Source organism: Ictidomys tridecemlineatus, chromosome 4 (assembly GCF_052094955.1).
Source record: "Ictidomys tridecemlineatus isolate mIctTri1 chromosome 4, mIctTri1.hap1, whole genome shotgun sequence".
NCBI lineage: Eukaryota > Metazoa > Chordata > Mammalia > Rodentia > Sciuridae > Ictidomys > Ictidomys tridecemlineatus.
The window spans coordinates 155,445,994-155,458,838 of record NC_135480.1 but is presented as its reverse complement, the minus strand read 5'-3'; positions in this window follow the sequence as shown (position 1 = coordinate 155,458,838).

The window sequence follows — 12,845 nt, the reverse complement described above, 5'->3', positions numbered from 1 at the left end:
CATGTCTCTGTTTAATGTTAATCTTTTCCTCCTGCTCTTCCTCCCTGCTCTGTTCTTAGTTGCTCTCATTATATCAAAGAAGACATTTGTCATTTTTTTTAGGGATTGGCTAGCTTCACTTAGCATAATCTGCTCTAATGCCATCCATTTCCCTGCAAATTCCATGATTTTGTCATTTTTTAGTGCTGAGTAATATTCCATTGTAGATAAATGCCACATTGTTTTTTTATCCATTCATCTATTGAAGGGCATCTGGGTTGGTTCCACAGTCTAGCTATTGTGAATTGTGCTGCTATGAACATCGATGTGGCAGTATCCCTGTAGTACGCTCTTTTTAGGTGTAGAATCATGTCGTCCGCAAATAGTGATAATTTAAGTTCTTCTTTTCCTATTGTTATGCCTTTAATTTCTTTCGTCTGTCTAATTGCTCTGGCCAGTGTTTTGAGAACTATATTGAATAGAAGTGGTGATAGAGGGCATCCCTGTCTTGTTCCAGATTTTAGAGGAAATGCCTTCAATTTTTCTCCATTCAGAATGATGCTAGCCTGAGGCTTAGCATAAATAGCTTTTACAATGTTGAGGTAAGTTCCTGTTATACCTAGTTTTTCTAATGTTTTGAGCATAAAGGGATGCTGTACTTTGTCAAATGCTTTTTCTGCTTCTATCGAGATGATCATATGGTTCTTATCTTTAAGTCTATTGATGTGGTGAATAACATTTATTGATTTCCATATATTGAACCATCCTTGCATCCCAGGGATGAATCCTACTTGATCATGGTGCACAATTTTTTTGATGTGTTTTTGTATCCTAGCTTTTTCTATTTCTATGAAGAATGTCATTGGAAGTTTAATAGGAATTGCATTAAATCTGCATAGTGCTTCTAGTAGTATGGCCATTTTGACAAATTTAATTTTGCCTAACCAAGAACATAGGAAATCTTTCTGTTTTGTAAAGTCTTCTTCAATTGTTTTCTTTAGTGTTCTATAATTTTCATTGTAGAGATTTCCAACCTCTTTTGTTAGTTGTTAGATTGATTCCCAAGTTTTTTTTTGTTGTTGTTTTTTTTTTTTTTTTTTTTTTTTTGCTATTGTGAATGGGATACTTTTCCTGATTTCTCTTTCAGCTTATTCATCATAGGTATATAGGAACACAATTGATTTGTGGGTGTTAGTTTTATATCCTTCTATGTTGCTGAATTTTTTATGAGTTCAAGAGGCTTTCTGGTGGAGGTTCTTAAGTCTTCTGAATATAGAATCATGTTGACAAATAGGGATAGTTTGAACTCTTCTTTCCTGTTTATATCCCTTTAATTTCCTTCTTTCGTCTAATTGCTCTGGCTGAGGTTTCAAGGTCTTTGTTACATCCCTTTCTTGTTCCAATTTTTAGAGGGAATGCTTTCAATTTTTCCCTATTAGAATGATGTTATAATAGCATATATAGCTATTAGAAGATTGAGGTATGTTCCTACTATCTCTAGTTTTTCCAGTGTTTGGAACATGAATGGATGCTGAATTTTGTCAAATACTTTTTCTGCATTTGACATTCCATTGAGGTAATCATATGATTCTTGACTTTAAACATATTGATGTGACGAATTATATTTATTGATTTCTGTATGTTGTACCAACCTTACATCCTTGGGATGAACCCCCTGGATCATGGTGCACAATACTTTTAATATGTTTTGTATGTGAATTTTTAGCATTTTAATAAGAATTTTTGCATTTATGTTCATCAGGGATATTGGTGCAAAGTTTTCTTTCCTTGATATGTCTTTTTCTGATTTGGGTATTAGGTGATACTAGCTTTATAGAATGAATTTGAAAGGGTTCCACCCTTTTCTATCTCATGGAATAATTTGAGGAGTATTGGTCTTCTTCTTTGAAGGTCTTGTAGAATTTGCCTGAGAATCCATTTAGTCCTAAACTTTTCTTTTTGGTAGGTTTTTGATAACAGCTTCAATATATTACATGAAATTGATCTATTTAAATTTTATATGTCCTGTTTCAATTTGGGAAGGTCATATGTCTAAAGAAATGTGTTGATGTCTTCATGATTTTCTATATCATTGGAGTATAGATTTTCAAAGTAGCTTCAGATTATTGTCTGTATTTCAATAGTGTCTGTGGCAATATTTTCTTTTCATCATGAATTTTAGTGACTTGAGTTGTTTTTCTCTTTGTTAGTGTGGCTAAGAATTTATCAATTTTATTTATTTTTTTCAAGAAACCAGCTTTTTGTTTTATCTATTTTTTTGATTTTTTGTTTTAGTTTTATTGATTTCAGCTCTAATTTTAATTATTTATTGCCTTCTACTACTTTTGGTGTTGATTTGTCCTTTTTCTAGGACTTTGAGATATAATGTTAGGTTATTTATTTGGTGACTTTCTATTCTTTGAATGAATGTGCTCACTGCACTAAACTTTCCTCTTAAAACTGCCTTCATAGTGTCCTGGAGATTTTGATAAGTTGTGTCACAATTATCATTTATTTCTAAGTATTTTATTTTATTTCATCCCTGATGTCTTCCTCTATCCATTTGTCATTCAATAGCATTTTATTTAGTCTCCAGGTGTTAAAACAGTTTCTATTTTTTACTTATTTGGTCTTTTCATGTTATCCCATATTTTTTCTCATGGTCTCTTAACGTCTTTTCTCCATGGTCAAATTTGTTTTTAAGATTATATATTTGGTCTTCATTGCCTGAAACTGTCTTCCAAGTGGTCTAGTCTGTTGGTGATGCTTCCAATTGAATTTTAATTTCATTTATTGATTCCTTTATTTTGAGGATTTCTGCTTGTTTTTTTTCTTTTCCAGAATCTCTCTTTGTTGAGGTTATCTTTCACATCCTGTATCTTCTCTCTGATGTCACTTCTCATACCATCCTTTACTTTGCAGACTATTTTAATTATGTACATTCTAAATTCCTTCTCTTACATTTCTTCCACTATTGTGTTGATGGATTCTGTTATGGAGTATCTTGGTTTGTGTGGGATAATTTGTTCCCTTTATTTTTCATGTTGTTTGTATGTCTACCCATCTAACAGTATGGATCTGAGGCTGTAGATGTTCAGCCTTGTGGACTTATAGTGTCTTTGAAGATTTCTAGTACCTCACTTGCTGAAAAGCTGCCTGTCTGCTTTCTTGGTTTCATGCCACAAACAGGTAGTGCTTCTTAATACTAATTAATTAAAGGTGTTTTACTTCATGTTTGGTGCAGTGTGAGGACATTTAGGTTACTCACACCTTTGTCTAACATAGAGATTTTTGTTCTTTGATGTGGAATTAAGTCCTGTAATCAATGTGACACTTTGTTGATTAAAACAAATGGGGACACTTATGCATGGAAAACACTTTCAATTTTCATTATTAAAAGTCAAGTTCATAAAAGTGCAAAAGAATTGTGCACAGCACAGGGTGTTAATTGAGTAGATGTGTCTATGTTCTATTGTCATATCTCATATATTAAGTATATAAAATTCTTCTTTTTTAAAATATGCTCAGTTATCTATGGAAGACAAGATAGTTCAAGATAAGGAAACAATATTTATAGCCTCTACTTTGTAAAAGAATAAGTGAGTTAGAAGAAGAAAGCAAATATGGAGTTTTCTGAATCAAGGTTAGTGGAATTAAGAAAACTGCAAACTGGCAAAGGAAATCTAAGAAATGGACCTGTGACAGTCATTTATTTTTTAATCCTTCAGTGGTTTTTTTTTTTTTTTTTTTTTTTTTTTTTGTATTTTGAGAGTCTCTAGGCACCTAGCAGAAATCTTTAAATGTTCCCCTGTCCTCAGGCTTATTAACTCTTGCAAGTAGTTGCCTGAGGCCCATAATTCAACCTGTTAGCAGTCAGCCAGTATCTGCATTTCAAAAACAGTTGAGGTTCAGCTGGAAGTAAACTTTCATACTCAAAATAGAATGATATGGCTTCTGAGGAGATTATTTATGATACAATTTAGGAAAAATTCATATATGTTCTTCTCAAAATATTTTATAAGCACGTATCTATTGAAAGATGTAGGTCATGTCAAGAAAAGTAGAAAGCATCATATATCAGTTGCTATTTTATTTTCTTTGGGGGAAAAGTTGAACATAGAATTCAGAAAAGTAGGCTAAAATTGTCCTTTAAACATTCTGGTCCTCTCATTTATAAACATTCTCTCCTTTTCCTTCTACTTTACCTCCTTGGGCCTCTACTTCTTTGTCTCTTTCTTGAAGATAAAAGCCTGTCATTGCAGAAAAATAAATGCCATAAAAAATGGAAACCCAGTGCTAAGAAGAGAGGTAGAGTACAAGCAGATTTTTTTATTCATACAAATTCCTTTTAAAAGAAAATGAAACACAAGTATTTCTGGCACTTTGCTGTAGCAGAGTTCCAGTTTGAGAATCCATGATTGGTGTTTCAATTTAGATCATTGTTCAAATAAACATAATAATATATAACAGGATACATAATGGAATTTTCCTGCTGTCTTGGAGTTTAGCTAAGCTTTAGATTCAGAATAATAGATGTGTCCTCGTCCATTTCCTGTTTCTATAACAAAATACCTAAGACTGTGTAATTCATAAAGGAAAGAGGTTTACATTGGCATATTGGTTTGGAGACTGAGAAGTTCAAGAGAATGGTGCTGGCATCTGCTCAGAGTAAGGGTCTTTTTGCTGCAACATAAGATGGCAGATGGCAACCTATGTTGGGATAGAGCTGGCATGCTGCTCCAGTATCGGCTCCTTCTTCCTCTTCATATAAAGCTATTAATGACATCAGGAGGGCCCCATCTGGATGACCTTATCTAGTCTTAATGACTTTCCAAAGCTTCCACCTCCAAGTTCATTAACATATGGCTTTGGAGGATAAATTCCAACACATGAATTCTTGAATAGAAACATTCAGGGCTAGGGATGTGGCTCAAGCGGTAGTGCACTCACCTGGCATGTGTGCGGCCTGGGTTCAATCCTCAGCACCACATAAAATCAAAGATGTTATGTCCACTGAAAACTAAAAATATATATATATATATATATATATATATTTAAAAAATCCTCTCTCTCTCTCTCTCTCCCTCTCTCTCTCTTTAAAAAAAAGAAACATTCAAACCAAAGGTGGTAATTTTTCTATATTCTGGAATGTGTTCACTACAAGATACATGCATCTAGAACTGAACTGGTACAGTAACTATTATGCATCTCTAGACATCAAAGAGGTGATTCCTTGCAGGGAATGTTTAGTAGTAGGAAGAACTTGATTTTTCTCTTCTGCAGTCTTATGCAGGCCCAAGTCAGAAAAATTCTAAGGGAATCAACTGTAGAGAATGGAAGTGCTGGTAGAAAGTAGTCCCTGGCAGAGTAGCTGGAGTGAGCTTTAGATGCACACAGTCCAATCTCTGTGCAGACACTGGGATTAATCTTGGTGAGAAGATTCTCAAAGGACAATCTAAAGTGTGTCTCCATGAGGTTAGGAGCATGGTGCCTTAAAGTGGATGTTTTCTTTTGGCTGAAATAGACATATAGAGAAAGAGGGGGCTATAGCAGATTGAACCGTAGGCCTACATTTGGTGTGGCAAGGATGCTATTGATATTTGGCCCATCTAGAAGATCTTGCCTACGGGTACCTGGTAAGTGTCTGGAGATGTACTAAAGCTGAGGAAAGATCTGAAGAGGTCTTCAATAAGAGCATTGTCCCTGCCAAGGACTCTGAAGAGCCCACCCAGGTGCTGCATTACCACAGCATAATGTACCTAGTTGCCTTCTGTCCCTCATACGGTGTCCTTGGCTCTGATAAAAGCAGATGAAACATGAATGTAGAGACAGACTCCATCTTGAATGAAATTGGATGGGACTAGACATTTTAATATGTAAATGTGGCCAGAGATCCGGGGATGCCATTAAGGGGTGCCTGCTGAGCTCTTACGGCTGTGATGGAGGGAAACCAATTTTTCTCCTGTGAATACTATAATCAGGGCCAATGTGACTATCTATTTGCAACCCATGACTGTTATGGCAAAACTACACAGATCTGACATTTGACCTCAGCATTAAGTAATTAATGATTAGACCGAAACACGTTCACTTTCAACTCCTTTGAACAGAAAAGAAAGCAGTTTGTGTGAAGGTGCACACAGGAGGAACAGAGACTCATCTGAGAACACAGGGATCTGCCAGTCTTTACTGCTAGCTGCTCCTCTGAGATAAACATCTGTCTTACATTTCTGGCATCCAGGGCAGCTTGGCTTCTCTGTTTCCAGATTGTTGCGCATCCCAGTGACTAATCCTTTGGTGGGATTCGTGCATGAGCCCTCAGGGTGTGCCTTAGAGGAGACACTGCTTCTGCTCCATGAAACCAAGTGATTTATTTCCACAGCTTCATATTGTAACTCCTCACAGATTGAAAAGTTGGATAGTATCATGGTCTGAGCTGAGGGGAGCTGCAGTTCTGTGGCAGAAAACAGACTTGTTTTATTGCTGCTGCAGACCTCAGTTTTAAGAAAACAAAACAAAACAAAACAAAACAAAACAAAATAAGACAAATAAACAAAACCTATCCTGTTGGATTACTTATTCATCTTCTTTCTTACCCATTGAAATGAAATGTAAACTCTACAAGAATACAGTTCTGTCACCTAGAAAGAAGGTACCTGTAAGTTCTTTGTTAATAAATAAAAATCTTTTCATTGTTTACAAATCATAGTCACAGATACAGTTTATTGAATACCTCTTATACACCTAGGCACTGCTTGGCACTCTGTATGTGGGGTCTCACCTAAGTCACACACTCTTCAGGAGGGGTTATATTGCATTTCTATTTCAGTTCAGAAAAGTGAGGCTTATCCTTAGATTTTGCAGCAAGGGAGGGAAATAGTTGGGTGAACCCAGTTTTTTTCCACGGGTTTATACCACTTTTGTACCATGAAAAAAGCCTTGTTTTCACAATGAAAACAAAATTGCAAAAAATATAGCAGTCATACAGAAATATAAATGGAAAATTATTGCAATGTTGTAGAGTTTGGGGTCCTGAAGTACATGCTAGATTGCCTCTTAACAATAATAATAATAAAAGAATAAAATGCTAATATTCTTATTCATGGTTTAGTTTCCTGTTTTGTGAAATTGAATATGTCAGTAACAGCGCACTCAAGATAAATCAAGTTTTCTGAGTCTTGCTGACCCAACAAAGGAGTACATGTTTATCTTCTAATGAGCTTATTAAAGATTGTATACACATCAAACTGATGTAAACTTGCAGTTTTTGTCCAAAATATTGGAAGTTTTAATCATTAGGTAGTTGATACATCCCCAAATATGGATAGCCAGATTTCAGCTAGTTCCTTCTGTACAAAATCCAGCAGTTTAACAAATTCTTAACACCTTCACAAAGAACAGACACTCTGTCAGACCTCAGGAAATTTGGAGCACTTAGAAGATAAAGAAAATATATAAACATGTGAAACAAATAAGAAACAATATTCTCCTGTGTGCCTACGCTGAGAGAAAATGTTTTCTGCCTTGGCTTCAGACGTAAAGGCCATGTGTATCAGTCCTATGGAAATGGCAGGTTTCCCAGTAAAAAGAACATTTTGAGCACAAAAACTAGAATTCTCTTGAAAACAGAAGAGTTGTTTCAAGACATGAAATATTACTTCCATATAGCTCATTTAACCAATGTCTTTTCATAAAACAATAAGGTACTGAATAGAAAAAGCCCATGATACATTTAGTCTTTATTTTATTCCAGAATCATTACCTATGATATTTTAAGAGGTATTCTTGGGAGGAAAAAATAAAAGAGTGAAGCTGTCCCTATACTCTTTTATTAAGCAAAAAAATAGAAAAAAAAATGTGAAGAAAATCTGGGAAACTTAAGTAAGTCTGAGAGCAAATGGGAGACTTAGGTATGCAGAGTGGTTTGTAATAAATTGAGGGCTGTGTATACAGCTTTGACATGAGGGAAGTAAATGTAATGGAAAATTTTTGCTTTCAAAAAATACACAGTATCTTTAATTCATCTCAGGTTTTTTTTTTTTTTTAAAGTCTTCGAATTGTGATGTTTGAGATTAGTCCATGATAAATAAAAATGTGTATTTCTGTAGGTTGGAGAATAAATGTGTAGCTTCTTGGCAAAAAGGAAAACAAAAAGATACCACAGCCAGTGAAGGATTGTGAACTCTTTCATGTGATGACTCTACTAATAATCTATATCACAGCCTTTCTTTTTCTGGCTTCTAAGCTTCATTCTAAACCTGAAATCATTCTCAGACTGTGTAGGTGTGTGAGAATGTCATGTATTGTTCAGAAGTTTTCCACTTAAGCCCAAACTTCCTGTGTGTAGAAACCCTGTATTGTGGAGTTTAAATGGGGTGATCGAATAGCACTTTCTTTTTGTGCACTCAGTGCTATGATAAGCAATGGAAACCATTTTCCCAATAGAATAAAACAGCACACATTTTAAATCCATTCCACAAACTTTGGTTTGCTTTGCCTACTCACAATATCAAGTACAGGTCTAATAAGTCTTTAGCTCTATGATAAAGCAAAACTTTTTTGTAGAGGATGACAACATCACTGGGAATGAATTTAACAAAGATAATGATGTCAGTCTGATTTGTCTTCAAAGCACAACAGATTGGTCATTGGACAATAAAATCCTGGCCAGATTAAATAGGATAATCTCAGGAGACTACAACTCTCATCTCTTCTCTCTGATCATATTTCTTTCAGTCATCTGTTCCCGTGTCCCTTCTCTCTTCAAAAATCACTGATTCCCACTGACTTCAGGATGGAATCTAACTTACCACTCAACACAGAAATTTCCAGAATCTGACTCCTGTGCACCTATTCTCTTAGGGACAAGTCCTGCATCAGATTGGATTTTCCTGTACTGGCTTCAATAAAACTTCACATTCTACATATTATTTTTACAATATGACCTTGACACTCCTCCCAGGGAGCAGTGGAGTCTATGTCCCTTTCCCTGGAAACTTAGTGAAAATGTATGACTAAATTGATCCTTAGAACCTGGTTTTATGTGATGACTTTTGTGATGCTTGAAGTGGACATAAAAATACCATGTTCTTCCCTGACCTTTAGGGATATTCAGGCCATGATGTGAGGAAGTCCAAGGTACCACAAAGAAAGCATGTTTAAATGTTCTAGCTATCAATCCTGCTCAGCCCAGGCCAGTAGCCAGAATCTTTCACCAGACAAATGAACAATGATACCTCACGTCCTCCACCAGTGGTCACTTCTAGCTTTTAAGTCATCCCAGCTGAGGAAGCAGAAAAAGTGATCCCTACTGCCCTGCCCAGATTCCTGACCCCCGTAATATCAAAGTCATAGATAGTTGTTTTGTGCCCCTGGGTTTTTGGGTGGTTTGTGCTATAGCAATAGTAACCAGAATAGTCCCCTTCATTAAGTAGCAGAACCACATTTCCAACTAGCTCAATCCAAGTAGAGGAAACTTGTGAGGATACAAGTGCATCTCATCATAAGGAACTGAAAACAAAAACTGAAAATGCACCAGAAACAAAGGAAAGCATTAATTCTGCTTGTCTGTGGCTCACTGGTCTCTGAGATCTCATGGTCTTGGATCTGTGCTTCTCTGTAAATATGATTTATTTGTCTCTCTTAGGAGGTAACTTCCTCTGCTGTTCAGTGTACATTGTGTTCTATATCATCTCAATTTTGGTGACAAGCAGAGACTGAAATAGCATTGACCAGCCCAATTTTGCATTTCTGGGAGAGACTTATTCTCTAAGGTCTTTCCAAATAATTTTGGCCCATAGCCTAAAGGTTGTCTTAAAAACCTGTAAGAATTTCTCTTTATGAAAAGAAAAGTTAAAAATCAGATAGTCTTAATCAACGTCTTCTAAGATGTACAGTCCAGAATTACAAGCACTATCATAAAAAGGGTTATAGGACTGATATTTAGGAGGTAAAAGCCCAAGGTGGAGGAAAAACACAAAAAGGAGTATAAAATAAATAAGGATATGAAGTAATGATGTGGTGAATTACTATGCTGCCACCACTTCACAATAATTATATATTGGTTTAGGCTGTTAAATTTGTAGTCATTTATTGCAACAGCAATGGAAAACTAATCCAGCGCCTGAGGTTTAGGTCCCTGCACAGGTGTCAGATATGTTGAAACTTGCCTCACATCTTCTATTCAAATATCTCACTGTTTTTCCACTTGAACCTTTGGTAACAGGGAGGTCTCTTGGCCCCATGCTCACCAGATGGAATGTCTGCTGTTACATCCTCATTTTTATTCCTTTGCCCACATGCTTCTATAAGCTCAGGGAGACTTCCTTGTGTCAGGTATTTCCACCAGAAGTCTGTTATGACATTTGGTCATATACAACTTCTAAAACCTATACCAAATTTTTATAGTATAGTTGGTAATGTAAGAGACTAAAGAGAGAGGAAGAAACAGGAAGAAAAAAAAATGAGCAAATCAAATCCGAGTTGGAATCTTAAGGTCATCCAGGAAGCCAGGTAAATTACAATTACAAATTTTCATATTTGTGATTATAAATTTATAAGGTGGCAATAAATAGTGCCAGCAATTTCCATTTAAGTTTATCTCCATTTATTTTTATAGCTTTTGTTTTCTCTTCCTTTTGTTATTTCTTCTCTCTTGCCTTTTCTCCCTCTAGTTGACTGTTAGAACTATGATTTGCACTATCATGAGCTGGCATGGCAAATCACTAATGGAAAATTCTTTCCAAGAAAACTACCAGGTGTTCAGGTTTCTCCCTTCATAGATATTTCCTTAGTATACATTTAAATAAATGTATGGTAAGTTGATAAGATTAAAATAATTCAGTTGATACCAACTATAACTGAAATCTTAAGAGACTCAGCTGCATTCTTTGAAATTATACTTGCCTGGCATCTTGTGCAAAGTCACTGAGGTAAAGCACTTGCTTACAAAGTATAACAAAAAGAACAGCACACATATCCACAGCCTCTGTTAATCTCAGCTGTTGGCCCCATTGTTATTCTAGTTTAGAGAAGTTTACATTCACACATTCTTTGAGCTTTCTGAAGAAATGTGTTATGTATTCCACAGTTAAAATTCTTCTTCTAAAGGGTGCTTCTACATTTCTGAAATTGTCAAACATCAAACAAGTTTGATTCTGGAGTTAAAAGGAAGCCATTTTTAATCAGTTACAAGACATTGTAAATATTTAGCTCATGTTCTTTGACAAGTTTTAACTCTATATTTCTTTCAATGTTATACTAGTCTACGGGGAGCTGGTACATTTCTAAGGCACAACTTTATAGATGACATTAAGGTTAAAGTGTTCCTGCTGTGGCGAGCAACTGCAATGATGTATTCATTTGGCACTGTATCCGGAAGAAGCAGAGCAAGTAGGATAAAAGTATTTTTTAAAAATTCAAATCGGCCAGATCACATTGGCAACAGAGGTAAAAAAAAAAAAAAAGATTCTTGTGCAGTCTGATAAGAAATGTTTCTTCAACTTGTCACATAAAACATTCTGTTATGCTTCAGGCTGTTGAAAATAATTTCATGCACAGGGCCCTAGTCACCTGAGGCAATTCTGTTGTTCAGAAACAGCCTTAGGATAAACACACAGCTCTGAGGTGGAAAATTGAGGTTATCATGTAATTGTAATCATTATCCAGACTGAACGTGAGCAATTCAGTATACTGAGAGCTATAGCAATGTGAATTAACCTACTTTCACATTTTAATGACTATTCCTTCTATCCCAATGATCAAATAGTATTTGTCATTGAGAAAATTTCAAACATTCTTTAAAAAGCAGATTCTCTTCTAGAAACTGATCTGTTCTTCATTTGTCCTGCAAGATTTTCAAAGGTTAATTATTCTGTTTTATCAAGGAATCAGGGGAGAGTCTAACATAAAATTTAAGGACTTTAAATGCTTTTATGTGGAAAAAAGAGAATGCTCAGATCACCAAGGCATTGGCCTAAAGATTTTTGTGGCACTTCTGAATATTAAAGAAGGTGGAAATCAAGACACAGAGGCAGCCAGAGGGAGACGCAAAAAGTATTTTGTGGGACCTCAGAGAATTCTTTTGGTTGGGGGTAGAGGGTAAGAAGATTAATAATTATGACTTTGAGACTTTTTTCCCCTAGGTGTAGATTAGTTAAAATTAGTGACCAGATCATAGTTAGACTCTAATTATAACAATGGCGACAGAAAGAAGTTCTGGAACTGCTACATGTTTGCAAAGAATTTCCATAATTCTTTCTTCTGTGTTTGTACTGATTACAGAATCTACTTGCATATCTACAGAAAATTTGAGATTGATAGGAGAAATGGTGGCTCAGGTGTTTGGCATCTCATCTATGACTCTATTTTCCCAGGACAGTAACAGAATATTTATCAAAACCCCATAAGTGAGTGATACCGTAGAAATGTAGTTTCTGAGGTGTTATAGGCCATCAATTAAATGGTCACAATGCAATGCTAAAATTTATTTTGAATTTCAGTATATCATTACTTGTGTACTAACCCCCCCCCCCAAAAGACTGCATAGTAGCTAAGATAATTAAGGAGGAATGGATGCACACATTTACAAATTATAGTGGTATATAGTCTTTTAAGTAGGCCAGTTATTTTAAATCAGTGTTGCTGCCAGGATTTCACAAGTACCAGACTTACCATGTGTTATGGTTTTTGGATCTGGAAAATAATACCCCCAAACCTTTCGTGGGGAAGCATGGCCCCCAGTGTAGCAAGGTTCAGAGGTGGGGCAATGATTGGATGAAGATTCTGACCTCATCAGTAGACTACTGGTAGCTGAATGGACTACTGCTAGGTGAGATCTAGTTGGAGGAAGTAGGTCAATGGAGGAT